This window comes from Saccoglossus kowalevskii, chromosome 12 (genome assembly GCF_978046115.1).
Source record: "Saccoglossus kowalevskii chromosome 12, keSacKowa6.1, whole genome shotgun sequence".
NCBI classification, from domain to species: Eukaryota; Metazoa; Hemichordata; class Enteropneusta; family Harrimaniidae; genus Saccoglossus; species Saccoglossus kowalevskii.
Genome location: NC_140652.1, coordinates 9,056,292 through 9,068,911, shown reverse-complemented (window position 1 = coordinate 9,068,911; position 12,620 = coordinate 9,056,292). Strand labels below are relative to the sequence as shown.

Sequence of the window (12,620 nt, the reverse complement as noted above, 5' to 3'; positions counted from 1 at the left end):
GGCTAGTCTTTAACACGTTTTTGTGTTGTAGAATAAGTCTTAAGCTTTATTTATTTATTTGTTATTTATTTTTACCATTTTTTATATTCTCGGGGAGATTTTATGAATTAATAAATATCATGAGTAACATTCCATCATGTCACGTGTGTTAGGAGTTCAAAGGACCCTTACGTTCAAAAGTCTCCCCTGTATATTTTTTATATCTTAATTACTCACTAATTTATGACTCTTACATTCATATTTTAGCAGAAAGTTGTTTAACTTTATATTATCAACAGATACTGTTGGCGTTTCCTTATTTTTGCGAGACTCTATTTATTATTAATAACTCTTTTTCGTCGGAAACCCCGTTCTACTTCTTCAAACGTGCGAAAAAACCCGTCGATAATTGACTACTAGCCTGAGGAGTATGAAAATGGCATCATGGGAAAACTTTAAATTTGTCTACCGGAAATCAATGGCCGTTCTGTTGCTGTTGAACCGTCCCGCGAATCATCCACATAGATTGCAATTTTACATCACTGCGACTAAAAGGTGGGTAGTTATTGCATTCAATTTGTTAACAAATATGTACAAATACTAAATAATGGGAGGTAGGTGTTTCATGATTGTAATCGCTTCGTGGACAGTTGTCGCTGACGATGGTTCTAGTGCCAAAGACAGAGTGCTCGTTTACTAGTGCAGTGATGTGATGGTGTGAGCTGCAGTCCGGGTGCTATGAATTGGGAGATACAATGTAATCAGCAATCATAGCTAGCATATAAATTGTTCATGTAGCTTCTAAAATATGCCCGACAAACAGCTCGTCGCAGTTTAGTCGGTCGCCACTATCCTGATCATGGAGGTAAAAAACATCCGTGTCCTGATAGACAATCTGCATGCTGCTGTCTCCAGTGTTTTTGTAATTTTGGTAATGTGTTTTGAGAAATCTGATTTTTTTTAAAATATGCCTGTGCGTCGTACAGCTCTGAACACGAAAATTAGAAGCAGACTGGCAATGCAAGCCTCATCAAGTCATTCCATGTGTGCCTCCAATTGATCGAATGTACAATGATACGCATTATTAACTTGTCGAGATAAATTGATACACTGTAATACCTCTACCCAAAGGAGGGCAAGTATGTTTGAGTTACAAATTTTGAGTTACAAACAAGTCTTATCATAATTTAAAGGTCACTGTGACCTTATTCAAAATTATTTAATTTGTACCCCATAAAAGTATATACTGAACATTACCATATGTTTTGTGTTGTTGATGTAACATTTTCTGTCTGCATTTGGTCAAGATCTAAAGAAAAATATGTTTACTATGAATTTATTATTTTATTCTGTTTTAAAAAGAATGAAAACCTGTTTGTAACATTTTATATAATAAATTTAATTTAAGAAAAAACACAAACTGTACACACATTATTCTTTTATCCAAGATTTTGTATGATCATATTTTTATAATTTATACTATTTTGAATTACTGTTTTTGAGTAAACTTAAAAAACATTTTTTAGAGAAATTTAGAAACAATACAGCAAAGGAAACACAGGCGTACACTACTGTACACTATTATGTAACACATATTTACAACAGCATAGTATACAAAACAGAAAATGTTGTATTTAAGTTAAACAATTCTCACATGTTGCGCATCTCCATGCCTGTCATAAAAGTGGTATCTCCCAACTGCCTGCGAAACATGTATCTAAACTCCAAAGGCGCGGCCTTTGATCTGATTGAGTTTTGTCTAAACAATCATGTACATTTCATGATCGACCTGATCGCTTTTATCGAAGGTTCTAACTGGCAAATCTGCACGTCTGTGTTTCCGTTACTGATTTATCTGCATGATTGGTTGGAACTCCATTGACAATCCCTTTTCACAATGTTTGGTCCAGCATATTGGTTACAAGTGTACGAACAGTCATATCTCTGCCATTTCTATGCCAATCTTCTCCAAACTGGGTATGATTAGTGTACTTATGGGTCCGGTGCTGACAACATATAGTGTGTGTGCTAATTTGCATATTTGTAAATTGTAATGCTTATGGATGAAGTCATATCTCTGGCATGGCTGATATTCTTCACACTTAGCATGATTAATGTAATTATTGATCCGGTGGTGACCATATATAGTGTGTGTGCTAATTTGCATATCTGAATATTATTTGCATATATTAATGTTCATGGACAAAGTCGTATCTGGTGTTTCTATGTTGATCTTCTCCAAATTTGGTATGGTTAGTGTACTTATGGTTCTGGTTCTGACAACATATTGTGTGTGTGCTAATTTGCATACGTTTGCATATATTAATGCTTATAGACCAAATTGTGTCTGGCATTTCTATGCTGACTTTTTCCAAACTGTATTGACTGTCACGCTTATTTTTAAAACTGTTGCTCTCAATTTACAAATTCTCTCTATTCACACTAAAGCTTTTCAGTGTTTAACTTAAATTGCAAGAACAAAGAGTTCAAAAATTTCTAGCAACTACATACAGATTTGTTCAGTGTAATCAACCAGATTTAAAAATAGCATACACTGCCTTATAGTCACTGTAATAGCAATGTAAGGTACCCAAAGCTGTAACTGCTAGTGAATGATTCCAATTTTCCATGAACAGCTTGGTAATCAACCATCTCTGATGGTTTTCTTGTTTTATTTATATATTAAGACATTTGAACAAAGTGATTTATTGAACTTAACTCACAAAATCACCATTACCTGTCAATAGCATTTTATCTATTTGGAAACTGTACATGTATAACTAACCGGATGCAACACATACATGTGCGGTCAGAAGAGATTTAAATTTTGAGCAGTCTGTATGAAAAGGGGGATGATTTTTTAGCAACGCTGTCGACTTTGTCGAGCGGAGCTTATCATATGAGTGATTGTCCGTCTTCGTCCGTCCGTCGTCCTTGTCAATTATTATTATTATTATGGTTTTATTTCAGACATAGTCCATATATAAAGAAAAAGATACAAACAAATATGTAATAAAATAAAATGACAAACCATACAGATTTGAAAACTATACTAAACTCAGTAGACTACTTTTGTCCAATGCTGCACTAAGGTAGACTTCCATCTCACATCACTATTGAGCAAGGCACACACAAGTGTATTGTTTGATGTTCGTAATCGATCCATAAAAGCATAAATTAGCTTTCTATATAAACTGGTAAATGTGTTTGTGCGGTTTTCAACGAACATAGTGCTTGCGCTACAGTCACGGGCGTACCCCAACAGTTTACGGAAAGCATTATTATAACTGACCCGAAGGGCATTAACGGTAGATTTTCTATACATACACCACAATTGGCAGCAATACAAACTAGAACAGAATGTTTTAAATAGCAAAAGTTTGACTTCGTTGCTGCAGTTCTTAAATTTACGTAGCATAATGTTTGCCCTCACACAGAATAAACGTTTCTGACAATCAATGTCCGCATCGTCTTTCAGGTCACGAGCTATTTTATGTCCTAGATAATTAAACTGGTCAACAAAGTCAACATTATTATTATATAAATACAGTGGAGGGCAAATGTCCATGCTATTACGACCATAGAAATGCATAGATTTAGACTTGGTTGAGTTGTAGGTAATGTCATGCTCTTCAGCGTATAACTCACAAATATGTAACATTTTGCGCAAACCTTTAATAGAGGGCGCAATTACACACATATCATCTGCGTAGCTCAAATTGTTTATAATTTTATCGCCAATAAGACAGCCACAAGGCATGCTATTGAGTGATACACTGAGATTATCCATATAAATACTAAACAGTGCTGGGGACATCACTCCTCCCTGTCGAACTCCATTGAAAACATTAAAAAATTGTGAGATAGTACTTCCCCATCTAACACAGTACAACTGGTTGCAATACCAATTTACAAGAACACGAATGATATACGCTGGAACATTACGTTCAATACACTTGTTAAATAACGTCCAATGGTTAACTCTGTCGAACGCCTTGGACGCGTCAAGAAAACACACAAATACACTGCTACCAAGGCTATTATACTGGCGAATGGTTTCTTTTAAGAGCAGAATACAGAGATCTGTGGAATGTTTCTTTTTAAAACCAAACTGGTTGTCTGTAGTTACAAAAAACTTATCACACCTCTTGAGTAATATATGTTCAAAAACTTTTGACAAAACAGATGTTATTGCAATAGGGCGATAATTGTCTGTGCTGGTAATATCTCCAGTTTTATTTTTCAAGAGTGGCACTATAACAACTTCCATCATAGAACGAGGGAGTGTGCCGTGCACACAGAATGACGACATACATATTGACAAATGCGTACAAACATTGGGAGTCGCATACTTCAAGTGTTCTGCACATAAACCATCCATACCACTAGATTTCTCTTGCGGCAGGTTTTTAATAATCCCATCAATTTCCACAGGGGACACAGAATGAGCATTTTCGTGAATTTCAGTAATATTATTTAGCACTTTTATTTTGAATTTGGCCCTCGCTGACCTCATCGTGTCATGAACCGCGCCCTCTCTTGGTTTGCCAGCAAGACGCCACAACCAAAAGCACTCACGTGCAAAGCTATGCGCATCCTTAACAATGTCATTCCATCCGGGGACTGGTTTAAAAGACGCAAAAGCCTTCTTGCGTACGAATGTTAAGTCCGTCGCTTTTTTAAGAGAGTTGACAATATTCTCGTAATAATCATGAATATTTCTTTTATGGTCAGTATTCTGACAGTTAACATGTGTACAACCCAGGGCGTCTACTGGTAAAACAATATTATGCAGGCCAATATCCGTGTTGTGAGCGTATTGGTTCATTTGTTCCGTCGTGATGTTGGACCAGTCAAGACGTATTGATCGCTCCTTACAATTCCCAATTATTAAGGTAGCGAGATAGTTTTTTGGCATGGAAAATGTAAACATCTATAATCGGAGTAAATTTTACAAGAACCTATACAATCTATATATGTTTGGAAAGCCCTTGACTTGTACTTTTCTATTATTAATATTTTGTGAACACTGTGTTTGTTTTAGCGTCACGTGATTCTGAAAATCGGCGCGGCTGATAATTAACTAACGTGAATACATTTTTAAATGTCAGCTCTACGGTCATGCATGCGGCCAAAAACTTTACACTGTTTTGAAGCAAAGGTCATGAAGTTTAAATCCGTATTTCTATTTTTTAAATTAAGTTTTTTTTTCCTCTCCGAAAATGGAAAATTTCAAGCACGTTTTTTGGTGTTGAAGTTAGTGTATACAGGTGGTTTGCGCGAGGTTTGTGAAAATACGCGATAGAATTTCGCAAAAATGTAAATACGGATACGAAGCCAACATATTCGAGAGTACGGAAAGCCAAACGGCGACATCGTAGCGCTACTCATTGAAACGCCATTTAAAATTAGGTCAACGGCAATTGCCAGAAATCGAACACCGAGAAATCGGCACTTTTATGATTTTAAACTTCAATCAAGGTTAACTCCCGTTTTAGCAGCAACAATTATATAGATTGGCAGTAAATAAATTACCTTGAAGGTTGTTTTCAGAAAAAATCATGATTCGACATTTATGTCTGTGAAAAAACTGTATTTTTACCGTTTTCTTTCACGCTATGGAGTTTTGACACTGTCTGTGCTGATAACAAACGGTGACGTCATTCATTACAGCTGGGATTATGCAAAGTGGGCGGTTCTGTTTGCAGGTAGCAAACAACACAAATACTACACTGGGCAGTTGAAGTGTTTGTCAACATAGCGTATTTATGTTTGGGTCGTTTTATTTGCAAACTTATTTTCTTGAGTATTCCACAAGTTTCAAAGTCTTTTAGAGACACAAGAACACTTTCCGACAATAATTATCAGACTCCCGCGAGCAAACTTGCGCAGATTACGGTAGAATAAGAAAATGGAATGACGGCTGTGGGGTAAGTTTTTTTATGTGTGGAATTGGAAGAAATGCAGAGTAAATTTTCAACACGAAAATATTGTAAATCATCATCCGACGAGACCGTTTTTGTTGGACTTGTTATTTTCGGGAGGGACCTTTTGTAGTGTTCGTACAAGTTGAGTTTTCATTTTACCTGAATAAGCCTAAAGCGATTTTCAGACAAATTCGAAGGAAACACTGCCCCTCCTTACCAAAGTGTTCGTCTTACAGCACATTTACATGCACTCTTTTTGCAGGTACGTCGGACTTTGGTTTTATTTTATTTTAAGATAGTAACAACCACCATCAGCTAAATTCAAGTCCATTATGTTCGCAAATAATTGTGCTGCATCAAGTTTTAAACTTGCCACTTTATCGTGAAGATTCTGGCGATCTCGGCAAAGGAAGCTACCGTAGTGTGGCTCCCCAACAGCAAGTATATTGCGGATAACTCTTTTTTCTCATGATGATAACAGTGATCAATCACTGTCAACAGTCACTGTCAATTGACGACTCTTTCAACGTAATTCGACCAATGAAAATGCAGTGTTCTAAAATATTGACAGACACTAAACAACCCCACGTGGTTTCTTGTTATGGCTATGACGGGGCTTCAAAGTGTCTTTTTGTCGTCTTTTTGTTGCTTTAACCGGACTTTTCTGGTCTGTTTATAATTCACACTTACGCATTGAATACGTCGTACTATCTTGGGAAACATCCTTTACCATTGTGAGTACCGCCGTTGAGGAAACGAAAACTGCTGTGACTGACGGTGGAGTCAATGAAAGTAAATTACTGAACAGCAAACTTCAAGAGGTGTTAGCTGGGGAAGCTAACTGTGGAGAAGAAGATGACGAATTTGACTTTTTAGACGAAGACAGATTGAAGGTGAAGATATCACAGATGCCCTTCAAGTATTTGTGAATGACGCTGACGAATCCGACGTTGGGGGCTTTTAGTTTTACAGCCAAAACAAAGTCAGCTTGGACTTTCAGTTGCGAGACGTGACCCAAAAAAAAAACGCAGCGAGTGATACATTTCGAAGACAAAAATACAAAACAATCGCAATCAAAGACGCCGACCACGCGCGTTAGAAATAAATAGAACACGCTGTTTCACTGGCTTCTTTCACTCACGCAATATAATTATGCTATTTCCAAACGCTTATATTGATCACTGTAAAAGTGGATATATTCAAACCAGCCATCAAATTAAAAATTCGGATCTCGTTGAATGTCAATCAACACGGAACTCCGTAAGGGTCAAGGCCCCCCGATCTGATCCTAAAAAGCATATAATGTATCAAACAGAAATAAAAAAAAAAAAATCTCCAACTGTGACATTGTACTTTTATTTTGACAACAGATTTATTAAAATAACATTTAGAACATAAATTTGTCTTCCCAAAATATTTTTTAAAAAATCTTAAAAAATACCAAACTGCCGTTAAACGGCCCGGGCGAATTTATGGCAAAATCCGGTAACATGTGATACACTCATGTACTATTTTGTTTATACAAAATTTGTTGTGTTTCGAAAGTGTTTTTTGTTTTTGTTTTTGCTGTACAGCTTCTTCCTCATGAAACGAAGCAGTGCACACATCTTATCAGCTGTGTGTAAACTACAAACAGATATCTTATCAGTTGTTTGTAAATAGCTTAGCCCCAGTTCAGTTATGTTTGTTAACCATGAATATTAATGAGAAGCACTCATGGGGTGTACACTGGATAAACAAAAAACTTGGGTATTTGTTTGCACACAAGGAAAAAACCAGTTTACATGTACAAGATATTATTTTTTCAATAAAATAAATACACTAATGTATGTGGCATGCCTTATGGAGCTATGCTTGTGATTTTCAAAAAAAAATGTGAAAAGTGCCCAAAAAACTATTCCGCTACCTTAAGTCGCATGATTTCATGCTACTACACTGGAAGGCAATGGTCATATATGATCTGATGCAACATAGTCATACATAATGTTAATACCAATTATTGCACAATATGCAGTATTAGAAGCAATGCAGTGATCTATCCATGAGGTCGTGTGATTAGGCGTACCACTTTCCTGAATGATGGCGTTAATTTTTGCTAGATAGTCCACAAATTCGTCTCGGTTTTCAACATTATTCGTTGGAAGATAAACACACAAAATGAAAAGCCTATTGTTGTCCTCCAGAGTGATTTCCGCACCAAGTAATCTGGGGTCATTAAATGTTCTAATTTTAATCGCACTTCCAAGTGTTTTATTCCATAATATAGCTGTCCCTCCATAAGGCCGACCAGAAAGTATATCACTGCTTGTAGCAATGGCCGAAACACCAAATGCATAAAAATCACTGTGAATCGTAGATAAGTACCCTAGGTCGTCATTTGTTAGCCAGTGTTCCTGAATTAGACAAATATCACATTCATCACATAGTTTATTGACAATTGGTCTACTAGACTTTATAGACCTACAGTTATACGTTACGATGTTAAGGTTCTGCATTAGTTACGACGAGGAAAGTACTTGCGCACCAACACTCCTTCCGGCCAGGCAGTCGCATCCATGATTTTCTGAAAATTAGGCACTGTAGTAGTAATACAAAATGATGAATATGTACTAAACTTAGTATCAAGACGATCACATTTAATATCGCTGACGTTCATGTTGGTTGATATATATTTATCTAGCATTTCAGCTGTAGTATCTGGACCCAGTCTGGACACGAAAACACTCATTCTTTTATGAACTACAGCCATCTGGTCGGCGGATTTACGAGTACCAATCAAAACAATGTTTTACTTTTTCGACTTCTTCTTGAAAACTACAAGCCTGAATGCTTTGATACTTGGTGTATATGTACCTTGGGTAGATCTCTCTCAGATTTGTTCATTTTGTATTGATATCTTCAATTTTCTAATTTTGGTGAATATTTTTGTCATTTTTGGTAAAAAGTGATATTTTCGGCTTCTTGTTAAAAACCACAAGTCTAATTGCTTTGATATTACATATATTGGTACTACATGTGGACCACTCTCAAATTTGTTCATTTCATGATGACACTTCAATTCTCTAATTTTGATGAATATTTTTATCATTTTTAGTAAAAGTGATATTTTCGACTTCTTGTTAAAAACCACAATCATATATGGTGAAAAATGATATTTTTGAATTCTTGTTGAAATCAAGTCCCAATGCATTGATACTATGCATATTGTTCATTTTCTAATCATATCTTCTGTTCTTTAATTGAAATGTGCATTGCTAACAGCGGAGCTATCTCAACCGAGAGGCTGCTTGTTAAAAACTTCTATCTGAAAAGGGGTTTAGTTTTCTCACTTACAAATGTATTACTACAGCTGCTAACAATATTGTATAATTTTATCTTACCACTTTGTTGTAAATTCATATTTTTCCCATTTATGCATTTTATCGTTTTTTCGGACTGCTATGTTTTTAGTCCCCGTTCGGACGAAGTCCGAAAACGGGGACTTATAATTCGGTCTCCGTCCGTGCGTCTGTGCGTCCGTCCAGAGTCATATCTCAGAATCCCATGGACCGATTCCGTTCATTCTTTGTATGTGCCCAGTGGTTTAGCGATTCGATTCAAAATGGCCGACTGGCAGCCATCTTGTTTTTTGAAAATGTTGTATTTTGGACATGCTTTGTCAGTTTTCATTCAAACTTGGTACATAGATTATACATGTTAGGATACATGTCCATGACGATTTATTTCACAATTGGATCAAAGATGGCCGACTGGCAGTCTTCTTGTTTTTTGAAAATGTTGTATTTTGGACATGCTTTGTCAGTTTTCATTCAAACTTGGTACATAGATTATACATGTTAGGATACATGTCCATGACGATTTATTTCGCAATTGGATCAAAGATTGTTGACTGGCAGGCATCTTGTTTTTTTATGCGGTATCTTGGACGTGCTCTGTCAGTTTTCATTCAAATTTCGCACATACATGTACTTTATACATGTTAGGATGTATGTCCATGACAATTTGTTTCAAAATCTGGTAAAGGATGGCCGATTGACAGCCATCTGACTTTTTGGCCTTACTACTATATTTCCACAATTTATGTACCATTTTCATTTGTATTTGGCATACATCATACATATCAGTGTGTTTCATAATCAGATCATAGATGGCCGAATAACGACTGTTTTTATTTTTGGCCATATTACTACTACACAGAACACGTGTTTTGATGTAAATAAACAATCTGTTGTATACGCCACTTGGAATTCAAGTTTCAAGGACACGATCGCGACAACTCCTCCGCTTTAATATGACGAGCACAAAGAGAACTTTGAAAAATTTTACGCGGACTGTGCAATTTTCAATGACTTGTTTTTAATTGTAATTTTATCATATTATTTCGTAGTCATTTTATTTTATACCCTATTTATGCATTTCTTTATTGTGTTCTTGTCATTTTTGCAGTGGATTGTTCAATTTTATGTAAAATTTTATATCTATATGCTGTGCATGAAAAACCATTTATGGATGTACTGTTTTAAATGAATAAATTAGAAATTACAATTACAAATTTTGACCTCAAAACAAATCGATTTGTCCATGGTGTCAGCGATTATTTCCCCCAGCACATTTATCATCCCTATCCAACCACATCTGGTCTACTGGTAACTTCACTGTCCCTTACATGTGTTTAACCATTACACAACACTATTAAACATCTGAACTCTGCCCCCCCCAACCCTAAAAAGCATGGGCAGTAGAAGCATTTTCAAACAAGAGCTGAAGAAAATGCTTCTCAGTGAGTGATATTTATCTATGTACATAGAGCATATTCATTTTAAAAGTATGCAAATTTGAATACTCTTATTAAATAATTTTAATATCATTCATTCATTGTGATGATTGATTATACTATTTACTGGTTGATCTCATTTATTTAATTCATTACTTTTATGTGTTTACTGTGACTTTTATGACGACTTAATTTTTTTATTTAATATTAAGCGCCATGGACTAGACTAGTCCAAATGGGCTATTTCCTTGGTCCCCACCAGTATTATACAATTTTGTCCCGTACATGAACATGTAAATATTTTGTTTGTATACTGGTGAAATAAATAAATATAAATATAAATCTAGGACCAGTGATCATATTCAGACAAAACTCGGCAATCGGATAGTATGGGACAAACGAAAGGTTTTGTTACAAATCTGTGCATATTTAATCAGGAAAATTTGCATTATAATGAATTCTTCTGGTGCTAATATCTCAAAACAAAATCGCCACATACAACCCAGAACACTGAAAATTATATTTCTAATATCCAGATGAAATCACAGATAATTTAAGGCACTTGTATAAGATCTAACTAGTTGTTGGTGTCAATCTGTGCATCATTAATTCACTTTAACTTATAACTTTTTTGTATGAATAAATTCTTGTTCCAATTGTACCTTGATAACTAATCTTAATATTTAAGTAGTAGATATGCAGTAACCGTATGTCAACAAGCTATTCTGATATCTGCATTAGGAGCATATATATTGCATGTTTTATATTATATATTTACTTCTCAAGAAAGCTGGCACAAAATAAAATGTTGTAGTATATTTCTGTATGGTTTAAATTAAGGTTCATTACACATTTCTTTTTATTCACAGGATAAATGCAGTACACCAATTAACTAAGGAGTTGTAATGAAGACCGGATTGGTGGAAATTTGTCAGATCCTGACCCTCCTGAACCTTGCATACATGCAACCTGATATTATTGTTTTGTTTTGCAAATGTGTGTTTAATATTAACTTGAATAAATGATTTTCTCAAATGATACATTTTAGGTGTTTTGTTTCCCCGTCTACTTCACGAATAGTTCAATAATTTATAAAACATGATGTTCAAAAGTGCCCTCAATAAATGTCTACTAATATTAATTATAAATAAATGGAAGTTCAAAAGTATCCTATTTACATTCAAAAGTATACTGGTAATATCTTCAAAAGTATCCTATTTACATTCAAAAGTATACTCGTAATATCTTACAGTTATGTAATAGAAGATTTCAATAAATGTCTACTAATATTAATTAGAAATAAATGGAAGTTCAAAAGTATCCTATTTACATTCAAAAGTATACTCGTAATATCTTACAGTTGTGTAATAGAAGATTTCAATAAATGCCTACTAATATTAATTAGAAATAAATGAAAGTTCAAAAGTATCCTATTTACGTTCAAAAGTATACTCGTATTATCGTAATGTTATGTATTAGAAGATTTCAATAAATGTCTACCAATATTAATTATAAATAAATGGAAGTTCAAAAGTATCCTATTTACATTCAAAAGTATACTAGTAATATCTTACAGTTGTTTAATAGAAGATTTCAATAAATGTCCACTAATATTAATTAGAAATAAATGGAAGTTCAAAAGTATCTTATTTACATTCAAAAGTATACTCGTAATATCTTACAGTTGTTTAATAGAAGATTTCAATAAATGTCTACTAATATTAATTAGAAATAAATGGAAGTTCAAAAGTATCTTATTTACGTTCAAAAGTATACTCGTAATATCGTAATGTTATGTATTAGAAGATTTCAATAAATGTCTACCAATATTAATTATAAATAAATGGAAGTTCAAAAGTATCCTATTTACATTCAAAAGTATACTCGTAATATCTTACAGTTGTGTAATAGAAGTTTTCAATGAATGTCTACTAATATTA

At 34.6% G+C, this 12,620-nt stretch overlaps 1 long non-coding RNA gene across 1 annotated transcript; it reads left to right on the top strand.

Annotated features, from left to right (window-relative positions):
- The first annotated feature begins 283 nt into the window (after positions 1-283).
- Positions 284-11,720, top strand: LOC146735483 (uncharacterized). The gene is made up of 2 exons (XR_014931087.1): positions 284-534; positions 11,550-11,720. It is a non-coding gene; the product is annotated as an uncharacterized LOC146735483 (long non-coding RNA).
- The last annotated feature ends 900 nt before the right edge of the window (positions 11,721-12,620 follow it).